This window comes from Corapipo altera, unplaced genomic scaffold (genome assembly GCF_003945725.1).
Source record: "Corapipo altera isolate COAL_440 unplaced genomic scaffold, ASM394572v1 239, whole genome shotgun sequence".
In the NCBI taxonomy this organism is placed as follows: Eukaryota; Metazoa; Chordata; class Aves; order Passeriformes; family Pipridae; genus Corapipo; species Corapipo altera.
The window spans coordinates 3,579,151-3,593,290 of record NW_020884938.1 but is presented as its reverse complement, the minus strand read 5'-3'; positions in this window follow the sequence as shown (position 1 = coordinate 3,593,290).

The window sequence follows — 14,140 nt, the reverse complement described above, 5'->3', positions numbered from 1 at the left end:
ATTGTTTCAGGTCCCCAGTTTCAGATGATCAGTCTTGTGTATTTTATCTGGAGCTTTGTGCAGTTAATCCCTGAAAAACAAGAAAAGGCAAGCTCTAGTTCTTTTTCAAGAGGACAAGAAAGCTTCCATAAAACTTCACACACCCTTGAGGGTGAAGAAGTAATTAACTGCAGAAACCTCTCCAGCCTGAACACTGGGGTGAACCTCAGCAATGTGTCAGTGTGTGTCTGGAAATCACAAAAAGTAGTATTACAAACTGGAAGGTGCTGCATGTTTTGTGTAAAATGTGAGCAAGAGAAAACCTCCTGACATGAGCAAGAATCACACTGGGCTTGGCTTGAGGAATCCCTACATGTTCAGTGGCAATAGAGTAGCTGCTTGTAAAGACTGAGTGTTCCATATGGGCTTTGTCTTTCTGTTATTTTGAACAATTGCTGTCATTAAAAGCAGGAAAAGAGATTACACTTCCAAGGTTTCACATTCTTAAATTTCTGGAGGCCTACTGAATGTTTTTTTCCTCTCCCTGGAGGTCTCTCCCTAATTTAGGTATAAATGTACCTTAAAGGGGCTGAAACACTCATTAGGTTCACGTGCATGTACTTTTCACAGCATTCTCTCCATTTCTGTATCAGCAGACAATTGTTACTTACACTCAGGAGCTGCTTTCTGGGATAGTCAGGAAAGATGACGGAGCTGGAGAGAAGCTCTTTGGGTCTTCAAAGTGTTTATCATCAGACACAGGACAAAACGTTCACCTAGTGGTGACACCCTACACCTAAGCTTTGGTCCCCAGTCACTGGGATAACTCTCCCTTTTCATATCCCACTGATTCTGAGCTCATATTGCTTTTGTTCCTTTCAACTTTCACATTCCCATTGCCTGGGGGAATGTGTGAATTTTTTCCCTCAATTTTTTCCTCAGTTTCAGGTGCCTAAGCACATCTCCTGGTTCATTCTTGTCACCAACTTCTAGATCACAATGAAAACCCACCAGTGCTCCTGAAGACAAGTCTTTTTATATTTCCTGATAGAACCAGGCTTACCGGCACTCCCAAAAGCACTAGAAGAACCATAAAGTGCCTTTCTGAAGAGACTCTCCAACACTGCATCTACCACACAGAAGTTACTCTCTCTTTAGCACCAATGAAGACAAGGGGCGAGGAGGTGCAGGGTGTTTCTCAGTTCACAGTGTGACATGGTACAGAGTTCCTGAGCAAACCTCCATGTGAGGGGATGCATTTCCACGTCGCAGAGCGGCCGGGGAGCTGCATTCCCACCACGGAGCTGGCAGAAGGAGCCGTGGAGCAGTGCCAGCCCCACGGATATCTCTGCCCGGCACGATGGAGACATAACTGCGGTCACTCACTCCAGCTCACACAATGAATCAGTGTCAAAGCTGGCTCAGCCCAGGCTCGGGCTTTACCGGCCTTCAGGAGCAAGAAAACAGCACCCTTTCACACATTCCTTAAATATTCGGGCTGAGAGGGCCGTGGAGGCATCCTGCCCAGGAGGGAGCAGGAATTGCGTTTGCTTTCTATTTCCAACAGCCCTGCGCACATCACTTGTTCCCGGGCTGACCTCTCTGGGAATGCGTTTTGCTGGTGACTCACTGAGGTGGGAAACTCAGGCTCCTCAGCTGAGTCAATCCCGGTGTCCACAGGAGTGGGAAGGGCGGCTGTCAGGTGGCAGGACCTAAGGAAGTTAATCACTGGAACTGGAAATTACTGAGATCTTCTGCTCTGGAGAAACAAGAAGTGATCAGCTAAGTCTCAGGAGCTGACTAGGGCAGTCACCAAGCTGTCTGACTGTATCAGTCACTTGCCCTGCTCCCAGCAAAGTGACAGACAACCATAAAACAGGGATTATTTAGTTCTGAAAGAAGGGAGAGACATGGGAAATACAGCTCCGAGGGAGCACAAGGAGATGAGGATCATCAATTTAGCTACTACCCATTTTAATCTCCCTTTCTCTCTCTCTCTCCCTCTCTCTCTCTCTCTCTCTCTCTCTCTCTCTTGATTTTATGCCTTAGGAATGCAGAAAATAAAGGTTTCATTCATGGAAGATACCTATTTTTTAGGTTAGGAAAAACATCAAAATGATCTTGATTCTCCACTTCACTTGTGAGCTCTGTTTTTTTGTGTTAAGTGCAAAAAGAGACATAGGGATTTTAAGTCATGTCTGACTGAGTTTAGAATAGTTTAGAAATAGAATTTTGCTAAGCCTATAGAATTAAAAATAATTACGTTATTTACCTAAAAGAAACGATTTGAGGACCATCTAAAGATGAGACAAACAAGGGGTTGCTCTGTCTTGGTGAGCTGTACCTTCTGCATTCATTTTGGGTGTCCTGCTGTCCCAGTAGCTCCTTCCCAGGGACAAGATGGACAGACTGAATCCACCACACGCTGCAGGAACAACGGGCTGGGTTGTGAACCATGAAAGGTTAAACATGTGCTAAAGAAAAAGCGAGGCATGAAAAGCAGGTGAGCACAGCAAAACAATGCAAGGGCAGATAAGTGAACATGCATCTGAGAGGAGATTAATTACATCTTGAGCGTAATCCTGCTGGAGATGGAAGGCACACCTCCTCTGGCAGCTTGGCTGCATGGAAATACCTGCGGCTGTCGCGTCTACTTGGCCAAATGCCGTCCTGCAAAATGGTTTTAGGAGCCCTATCAGCTCACTAACGCCCAATTTGCTAATGCACAGGCACGAGGGATCCTGCATCGGCGCTCCTTTTGTGGGGCTTTGTCTTTGTGCCAAAAACTTCTGAGAATATCTTTAAAGAGACAGCTTTCCTTTAATTCAGGTAACAGGGCACCATGCAGGATTCATCAAAACCTCCCAGAGCTGGTTCAGTTTCCCAGAAAAGTTTTGTTCACCTTCTGTAAAAGTGCCTGTGATTCCTATAATAAATACTTTTTCTTTAAAACAGTCTCAAATTTAAGTGATCAAAGTTATCTTCTTAACATATGTGGATATTTCTTCTAATCTTGGGTTCTGTAAAGAACTATTTGAGCATTCTCAAATAATTTACTCTCCAGTTTCCCTCACTCAGATTACTTCTTGTGTACCTACATACAGTAATGCTATTTTCGTACATAAAGCACCTTAAAATTCAAACAAAAACTGTCAGGAAATTCAGATATGATGCCTTTAATTCACACACAAAACACACACAAGGAAGATTCAAAAGAAGTTTCAGTCTGTCTCAGGCATCCAAGAAATGATATTTTCACATTTAAAATAAAATGAAAGTCAGAAGTAACCATTATCTTTTGGCAAGTGTTTTGCAAACACTAAAGTCCCCCTTAATGTTTGGAAATCAGGGCTTTAGACTGGATGATATTTAAAAATCTTGTGTTCTTTTAAAGTATATGTCTATACTTCTACATGTACATAAGTAAACACTTAAGCTGGATTCACTAATAATTCCATAGCTTACTTAAAACATAAGCCTATTTAAAATAAAGCATGACATTCTTATACTATTCTTATACTATTCTGCATAAGTTGAATATATAATTCTTAAAATGAATGACATAAAATTCAAGGTGAAAATCATAAATGTTCGCTGTTGAAGTCTTAAAGAACATAAAATCAGCCAAACTGATGGAATTAACATCCGAACATCTGGAACAAGAATTGGCTGAATTGAACCAGCTTTTGATAAAAGGGATTTTTCTACATGTGCAGAAAGGATATTGGAGCTGAACAAGCTGAATAATCTGAAACAGAAATAGCAGTAAGTTCAAAACCAAGACACTAACAGAGAACTAAACACAGAAAGCTGGGAATAAAAGTGAGGAATGGAAGGGCAACGTCTTTTTGAGGGACACTGATGAGCAGCAAGCACTCAGATTCAGTAGCTGCAATCTGCCTAAATCAGTTAAGTTTTATGAAAAATATACAATGCTGAGTGTTGTCTGTGGACAGCACACTTGTAATGGCCTGTTTGGTTAGCTGGATATAGTAAATAAACATGGGATACATTCACATGTCCCTACAGGGGACAAACTGAACTCCCCCTGTCCTGCAAACACGAGAGATGATGGCAATGTTTCAGTAAGAGAGGACAAACTATGCTGCATTTCTTATGATCAAGTATGTTGAAAAAAAAAAGACTTACAAATCCCAGGCCTTTCGTGTCCCTCAGCCCCCAGGATCCCCATGGGCTGCAGTTCTCAGCTTAGGCCCTCAGCTCCCAAAGCTGCCCTGAGTGTGTGGGGGTATTTTTAAATTAAACATGTTGTATTTTACATGTAGGAGGACATTAAGGCAAGCTGCACTCCTGCTTTTCATGGAAATGAGGCAGCTCATTGCTCCTGTATTAGCAAGCTGGGAGACACATCAAAGAACTGGGAGACTGACACGGGCCAGCAGTGATTTCAACCAACAAGATTTTTGGGCAGTTGTAAAAAATTTGTGCCATCCAAGTCAAAGGTAGCCACAGCATATCCAAAAAGGGGGTGTCAGAAGCAAGTCCTCATTCTGCTCAGAGCTCATATGGCTTCTGTGCCTCAGAACTCCAGACTGATTTAACCTGGAGTTTGCTTCCCTTGGGGAAACAGCCAGGCTGAGTGTTGTGCCAGGCCTGCCGGTAGCTTTTGGAATGTCACAGTGGGAAGTAACCTCTGTAAATAATGATCTGAACTTCCAGCATCAATAAAGAGTTGTGAAAATGGCTGAGTGAGACTCCAAAGCCTGGTGTCCCATTGTCCCCTCACAGGAGGCGGCAGCTCCTCCACGGGGCAGGATGAGGAGGAAGATGGAAAGGGTGAGGAGAGTGTTGCTTTGAACAAAACCCCAAATGAATCTCAGCAAGAAGAGGTACCAGGAGACATGTCAGCAACCTCCAGTCATATTATCCTTGTCTTTCTCCTCCATCCCTTGCTGTGTGTGACCTGTTGACCTTCAGAAGCTACTCACGTTATTTCAAACAGAAGGCAAGAACCTACAACAGGACACAGCAAGGGTCAGAGGAGAAAGACAAGGACAATATGACTGGAGATTGCTCTTGCAGGACACCACAGAGCTGTGCCTCCACCCTGGTGAGGTAAATACTGTGAGGGCACAGGAACAGCAAGTCTATCTCTGTGACAGCTGGAATTTCCATCTGCAAGGTGTTTGGAGAGGGCTGGTATCACTCATTTGTGGGTGCCCTGCAGCAGGTCTGCCTCTCTGCTTGGATGCTCCCACTTCACAAAACAGCCCCTGCAGCCCTCCGGACAAGCTCTGTAGTTGCAGGAGGGGGAAATGTCAAACTAGCACAGAATGATATTTAAAGAGAAGCATTACCCACCAGAGCAGTCAGGGCTGGAGGGGATGTTTGTGAACCCAAGCTGGAATAACATCCTGCTGTATGTGCACTGGTGTACTCAGGGGGGATTTACCTGTCTCCTTGGTCATCTCTATCTGTCAGTTAAACCCAAGATTGCCCTTGGTGACATCCCAGGCCAGATGCTGAGAAAGACAATGCCATTGCCGTGATTTTGGGGGGCTCTGCAAGCCAGGGAGCTGGTGCAGGACCCAGAGAGGATCCCACTATGAGCCACTGGGGTTCCTTGCACATTCCCAGCCTCTGATACGCACACAAGATGGGGAATCTTCTGCTCCTGTCTACTCTCTGGTAATCATCCAGCCTCATCTGAGTTCTCTCTGCAGTAGGAATGTTCTGGGTGACTCTTCCAAGTGCAGCACTGCTCAGCTCAGTAACTATCAGTGAACAAGGCACTGCAAGTCCTGACTTTGGGAATCTCTTTAAACTGAAGGTGGGATTTTTATTTTTTTTATAGAATCCCTTAATCCAAGATAAATCTCGAAGCAGTTAACCTGGCAGTGATATCTGATGATGAAAAATGGAGGAGAAACAACTGAGAGGGGATCCTACCAATACACAGAAATATCTTAAAAGTGAATGTCAAGAGGATGGGATGAAATTCTTTCCATTGGGTCTCAACAGGATGCAGCCAGACTCCTTCCAGTGTTCTCCAGTGACAAGACAAGGGGCAATGGGCACAAACTGGAACAGAGGAAGTGAAGGAAAAGTTCTTTACTGTGAGGGTGGCAGAGCACTGGAAAAGGCTGCCCAGAGAGGAAGGAATCTCTCCTTCCCTAGAGAGATTCAAAACTCTCCTGAGTGTGATCCTGTGCAACCTGCTCCCGGTGACCCTGCTTGAGCAGGGGTGTTGGAACAGGTGATCTCCAGAGGTCCCTTCCAACCCCAACCATCCTGTGATCCTGTGATCACCAAGGGCAGAAGCAAACCAGAGGTTAGTTACATCTGACTGAGAAGGGTGTGGATTCAGGTATCCCTATACACAACCTTCTCTCAGGGATTTCAAACCTCTCTCAGCCTTAGGGAATAATATCCATTTCCACTGGAGAAATAGCAAATCTACAGCTGCCATTGACACTGTGCTGCATTGCAGAACTTCTGTGCATCAGTACTTGGGGAGGAATACTCAGCTCAGCTATAGAGAAGGCAGCTGGGTGGGCTATTGTGAGGCAGGAAATCCTATAGATAGCACATACCATTTTCTCCAAAAACCTTCCAAAGTTAAGTCACAGTAAGAACTCAGACTCACTGTCAATCTGATGAGATTTAAATATAAACAGCTATTGATGTAACAGCAGTGGAGGGCTAATGTGAGCACAAGTTCTTATTTTCTTCAGACACTCACAGATCAGCTCCATATGCTGGTTTTCTAGTCAGCAGCTGTGTCCCAGCTATTGATTAAATTTTAATTAATCAAGCTGAAAAAGTGGTGTCGCTGCTTGCAAGTTCAGCTTCTCAAACTCAAGTTTGGCTCATGGTGCTTATTCTGCTTTTCAAGAAGAACTCCCAACAAAATCATCACTTGAAGGCTGCAGCAGCATTCCTTATCAGGAAAGGAGAGCCAAGAGCAGGAGGCAACAAACTTCCCCAGGCCTTGAATTCTCTGATATTCCTTGTCTTGGTTTTATCCTAATGGTGCGCTAATCCATTAGCAAATTGGCAGGAACTTTCCATCCCGTACCTGAGCTCCAGTCCAAGCTACAACACTGATTTCCTTATAGCATTAACTGTCTGCTCTGCGCATTGCTCAGAGACACGGCCTCAGCTTGGCAATAATGACATTTGGCAATTATTAACTCTCCATCTGTGCAGCCTTCCCAGGAAGGAGAAGCCTTCCCTCTGCCTTGTGCACTTCATGACTGTTCTTACTGTAACAGTAAAGCAGTTATTCCCTGCCTTTGAAGTGTGGAGTGCTTTGAGCCATGTTTTCCCAGGTGGGAAACAGAGACAACAGTATCAAGGGAAGTCCAAAGGTTGCCTGGAGCAAAGATGCAAAACCAAACACAGAGATCCCAAGAACCAGGCTGGTTGTTTAAAATGCACAATTGTTGACTTCAGTATCCTTGTGTATGTGAGGGAAGATAGAATAAAACCCTTCCAAGCTTGTTTTGTCCCAGCTCAGCATTTTCTCTCTCCTGCCTGCTCTCACAAGCACCAGTGGCAGGGATCACCCTTCACCTGGAGGCTCTCAGGACCAGGAATTACAAACACCTCTACTACAAATTTACTACAGGAATCAGGGTCAAAAGTAGGGCTACTCCAGTACCTGAGGGATGAGCATTTCCATACTACAAACCAAATACCATCCCAACCGGTGCAACGCTATAACCTCGGTCTGGAAACTTGGCAAAGCAGCCAAGGGAACTGAGGGGGAATTTAATGGATCCTCTCAGGCTCAGGAAGTATCTCTGCATCCAGGCTGAGGTGTGCCAGGAGCACAGCATGAAAAAATCCATGGACTAGGGTCTTTTAACACAGCCTTGGGGCAATGTATATATCCAAGTTTCTACTTCTGTAAAAACACTAAAATGGAGGTTCAGGGGTGATGTTTGAAGTTGCACAGTATCTAAACCTATGCAAACTTATATCTACAAGTATCACATTTACTCTACATTGCACCAGTCCTTAGAGCAGACAAACTTCATTGGTAACATCATTAATACAGATTATTTTAGCATTAGCAAAAGATTAAGAAAAAAAAGACCTCCCTTCCTAAAACTACAGATAAAAACCCCACAGCATTGGGATTTGGTGAGCTCCAAACAGCAGGGACACCCATGATATCTTAGCAGGATTTCAGATTGGATGGTCTAATTCCTCTTCTCAGCATTAAACTCATTTAAGGGATGTAATTCCTCCACAGCACTGACAAATAACGCCAAATGCAAAACGGAAAATGAGATTCTGTAGATTAAGTCGGTCTCACTCCAGGTTTCTCATTATGAAGACTAAGTAAAATCCTATTGGAATCCTCCTTTATTTCAGAAGGCAGATGAGGTGAGACACTGAGTTACCCCCATTACAACACATGGTGAGACTGAGGGTAGCACATGACACCCAAATATGAAAGCATCAGTCTTGTTGAGTGTGTATGTTTTCACCTGGAGCCATCTTTACACCAAGACTTGCTGCATACAGAAAAATACAGGGAATTTCTGAAGGAAAAGAAGTTAATTGCTAAAAATTCAAAGCAAGCTTAAGAATAGCACTGAGAACCAACAGGCAAAGTTAAAAACTTGGAAGTGATGTTCCAAGGTGACAAAAGGGAAGTCACATCTGCTCAGTAAAGTTTGCAGCTATTTCTGTGTGGCTTTGCTTAAGCTAAAGGATGGCTGAATTCACATGTTTATCCTGGCTTTGCTCTTCAGCCAAGTTTCCTATTTCCACTGTAAGAGCTCTGCTCAGCTTATCATTAACATTTGTCCTGGAATTTCAGCTTGAACTCCCAAGTGTTGTCTCTGATGTAAGAAGAACTCAGCAATTCATTAGTGTCTACTGACATATATTCTCAAGAAAATGTTATTAATATTTTTCTAATCCTATGTGTTTCTTTGAGAAATATTTCAGCTGAAACTGTTGCACTAAAAATCAAATTAAGTTTAAAATTGAGGTGCAGATCACTTCTATTTAATTTTTCACTATAATTTTACAAATATCTCAATCTAATTAAGATGCTGCCAACATTTGCTAAAAAATTATTAATTTTTTTGCCTGTTTTTCTTATTTTGCCTCTTTTTTCCTTCCAGTGCAGAATTCCAGTGGCTGTGCTGCCATGAGCCTCCACTTAACCACAACCACAAAAGCAATTTAATTGTGGAGTTCAATTCTACCTTGTACACTCCAAGTGCAAATATTTATTTAAACACATGGATAATTCTAAACAGAGCTAGACAAGTGAAGAAAGCTACTTGGGTTAAAATATCTGCCAGATTAAGCTTTCAGGCTGTGTTTACACCACACTCAGAGTGCTGTGTGGAGAATCCCAAGCTGGATCTGGTGGAAGACAAGTCAATTAAGGTTTGTCTTATGGGCTTTGCTACTGTAACTAGATTATTTCTGGGACTCACTGGTGTGCTGATGGTGCTTTGTTTCTTAGCTATTAACAGGTGGACATGACTTAAATTTATCAGTTCCTAAAAAGCTAAGTTTGGGCTTATTAAGAGATGCATTAATGTGTCTATAAGTGATACAATCATTTGCAGCCTGTGCTAATTAAATATGTATTGATTTATAGATCAAAATGCCCATAAATCTGTGTAATGGCAACTGCAGAGGAAGAACAAAATAAAAAAATACAGCCTGTCTGCAGGGAGGATTTATACCCAGCCCATTTTTCTAACTAGAACTTCGGTTTCAACAGTCACCTTGCAATTATTCTTAATATTGATCTTGGCCACACTGAAGAAAAAGATTCTTACTGACTGCAGTGGAGTCAGGTTTGCACTCAGCTTTTGCTACTGTTAATCAATTACAACATTAAAGTTCATTTGGGACACACTAAATAAAAATCCTATAAATTCTGGTCTTCGTTCTCAGTGGAGCTCAACTTTCAGAAGAAACAAAAGTTCAGTCTCCATTACAGCTATTTGAAGGTTTGGGAGACTTTTCCCAAGTTGTTTAATGGCAAGTTGTTTAAGTCTCTAAGTGCCACATTCAGAGATGTCTAATGGACTGAATTAGGACTACTGGAACAAGTTAGAACTTCTGCCCCAGGAAAAGCTTCCTGCCATAAAAATGGAAATTACTGGACTCTAAGTTGCATCTGCCAGATTCCTTGTTCTAAAAATACCTGAACAACTTTGTATTTCAGTGGGACAGTTGTCAAGACTGGAAGTGTCTCAACCCCTAATTTGGAAGACTTGTTCCCTATAAGAATCATAGAATAGTTTGGGCTGGAAAGCACCTTAAAAATCATCCAGTTCCAACCCCCCCGCCATGGGCAGGAACACCTTCCACTATCCCAGGTTGCTCCAAGCCCCGTCCAGTCTGACCTTGGACACTTCCAGGGATGGGGCAGCCACAGCTTCTCTGGGCAACCTGTGCCAGGGCCTCCCCACCCTCTCAGGGAAGAATTTCTTCCCAATATCCAATCTAACCCTGATCTGTCAGTTTGAAGCCATTCCCCCTTGTCCAGTCACTACAGTTCCTGACAAGTCATTCCAGCAGCACAAGCTCCACTCAGCACTGTCCCAATTCCTTCTAGACTGATAAGGTGAAGCTTCAAATTCTGTTTAGATAATCCATGGAAACCTAAAATCAACAATTTTGAAATGGGTTTGATTATTCAGTGACTGTCTGAGAAGGGCAGCAGTTGTACACCAGCCTAACCAGGAAAATAATCCACTTGGAGGTATTTTCCCCTCAGGCTGCTGTCAGGAATCCTGAAACACCATAAAGTGACCATGATAAGAAAGCTTACCAGAATTAGTAAATATTTGGTTTAAATGCAGCAAAGATGGAGAGAGAGAACAAACAGTCCGTGCTTCTGTGCTTTATCCCAATGGAACTGAGGGATACAGCATTCCACAGCCCCACTCATACAAGCATCTTGCTTGAAGCATGGCAAAGAATTGTATTTTACATTATTTATATAACTAGTTGTCCTGACTCTGTCTGTGTGTCCATTTTTTTGGGGTGAAAAATGTGTATCTTTCCTGCAACTCCCTCTGGAGTTGATTTTTCTGCTTATCTGCGAACTCCCACAATACAGGAGCATTTCCCATGGCTCACTACCAAAGCCAATGGAAGAACCCTGGAATAACAACCTCTGACTTCTGAGATAAGCAACACATGTTTCTGTATTGCAAACTTCAAGTTCCTGACAGAACTTGGATACAAAATATATAAAAAAATACTACAGGAAACTAAATACATGGTTGTTTGGGTTTCTTTTTTCTTTTTCATCTTCCCTTTTTTTTTTTTTTTTAAGAGATTTATCATTTCTTCAATGATAATGGAAACATTATTTGCTACTGCAACTGTTTTTAGAGAAAAAAATAAGACTATTCCTAAAGATCTGGTAAATCAAAATTATTTGTATAAATCAAAGGTTTCTGCTCACTTTACAGCCCCTTCTAGAAGAAAAACTAAATACTTCATTGTTACCCATTAACATTAACCCAGAAGTCCATTAATTATGTGGCTTTCCCTTGTGCCAAAGTTCCCCGAGTGTTCCAGGACACGTTAGTGATGTTGGGTCACGTACACTTGGAATCTGCAAATTTCAGGGAAGAAAACTCACTTCCCAGACAGGTTCAGCACCATGAGAGCAGCAGCTAGGGGAGATCTTTGCCACAAAACTTCTTATGATTTCCAAAGACTGTGTGATTATTTGCAGAGTTTTTGACATGAAAACAAATGAAGAATAAAAAGTATTTGAACTTATCCTTTAGATCAGGCAGCAGTTCAACAGGACCAGAGGATCTGCACCACTAAAACTGGCTACTCCCAAAGGATGTATTTCCCCAGCTCGTTCACCACTCCACTTGGGTTTTTTTCTTGCATCTTCTACTCTGAAACATAATTTTGTATCTTTTAACCTGCAAGATCCTATAACCTCAAGTATCTTCTTGACCCCCCTATCTGCACAGAACAAAATAATCCTCATCAGGAATGGGGAATAAAATTATAATTTTCAGACAAGTCCTGAGTGGAACAAAAAGCTTTCCAGCTGCTGATTACTTCCTGGGATTCCAGGACATGTTATGAATTTACATGACATATGTCAACCCACAGAAAGGAAGCAAAAGACTAAGCAAGAAAGCCCTGAGGAGAAGCACCATCACTTATGCAAGAATATTCCTTTCAGTCTGGCTCATGAGCAGGAACACACTGCTGGGAGCAATCACTCAAATGATTGACTTCAGACTTTTGTGCTTGTGAGTAAACCAAATTTCCAATATTCCAAAAAGAGTTAAGAACCAAAGAAAGTCCAGAACTACAAAGCACCAAGGGAAAGAAACCTGGACTTCAACTCTGCTTTAAACCCACACAGCGGCACTGAACTTGACTGGTAACATTCTGAAAGGAATTCTCTCCTGTTTTCCTGTCAACACAGGAACTGATTGTCCAAATAATAAACTGCTTGTCAGAACTCATCTCCCATCAAGATTTTTTTATCTTTAATTCCTTATGTCCTCAGTAACAAATCTCAAGTCCAACCCTGGTAACTCAGCAGGCTTTCAGAGCCTGTTGACACCTGCTTTATCACTTACCACACCTCCCTGCCACAGGATTCCCTAAGGATCATATCCATGTGCTCAACAGCCTCTCCCTGGTCCAGCCTGCAGGCACCTCCTCTCCAGAGCCAGCCCAATTAAACTGCAACCTCGGAGGGGTTTAGTACCTAAAAAACGCACATTAGTTTGGATTACAAGGTTACCCTGACTGGGGAATATCACACTGAGATACCAAATTAGTTCAGTCTTCCCATTTATATTTTTAGGGAAGGACCCTGAGATCTGAAAGTAGGATTATTTGTTATTTAACTTCAGTATTACATAGAATTGTTAGCAGAATAACAGCAGTGCATCAAAATAGCATTTATTGACCTGATATAACCACATCCTCTGATTACCTGCATCAAAGAACACACACACTGTCCATGACTTACCAGAACTGTGTTATTATACAAACAGAAATAAGCACAAACTATCTCAGCTGTATTCAAAAATATCTATTCAGTTCACCAAAAATATTTACAAAGTGATACCTTTTCTTGTAAAGATTTCTTTAAGCCAGAAAAATTCACAAATAGTAAAGGGAGAATCTAGGAAATGAATCGAGAGCCAAAATATTGATCATTGACTGCAAAAGAAAGTTACAGTTTTGTTTTTATTTTTTTAGGGAAAGCCAGGAATCCCAAAATAATGGTTTGACTAAAGACACTTATATAAATCTTGGGAAAGAACTAATATGCTCCTTCAGTAACAACAGCTACCCCATTTTCAAACTAATCTAGTTGAAAAAAACCTATTTAAAGTCTGTATAATTTTAAGTTATTTATATAGTCACTTCTCTATTAACTACTGTATTTCTTGCTTTATTTAGAATTTATTTCTAGTGTAGAAAAAAGAAAATGCATTTTACAATGGCAAAACCTGTAATTCTCAAATTTCCTTTATGCAAATAGATTTCTATCAGTTCTTAGAAAGTACCTGTTTATTTTTCTCACTTTGCCCAAAATTCATTTTGTGTGAAAAAACAGAAAAGTTCATTTGAATAAAGCCAGAGAACTGATCATTTTGGCCCCAGGTCAAAAAAAAGAAAAATCAACCCGACAAATCTGGACATCACCAAAAAAATTCCTCGTGTGCCAAAAAAGTCATATCTATAAGATATAAAGCTCCTCTGTCAAGCAACAGGGAGCCAGTTCCAGTGGTGGTTACCAGCAGGACAAGGGGGACATCTAGTGCTTACCACATCCATGTGCTCCTACACTCTAGCCTTCCCAAAAATCCCTGGAATAGACTGCCCTGGGGTGTTAAATGCCATAGAGCTCGTGGTAGTACCTGTGTTTAAATGTCTCTATTAAAAGATGCACATCTCAAATATCTCCAAATGTTTTCCTTTCATTACCTGAATTAAAACAAAAACAACCAAGAAAATGGGAAAAAACTATGCAAAAATTTGTCTAACCCAGAGATAAAAAGATCCACCTTATATATTAATGCTATATTGTTCTAATAAAAGCTATAAAGTGCTATGTTCTTGAGTCATTTGCTGCAACTGGGATCCAATCCTTGCAAAAGCTGCCCCCCAAAGGACCATCCTGCATAGCATTTACTTACAGACAGGGCCATAT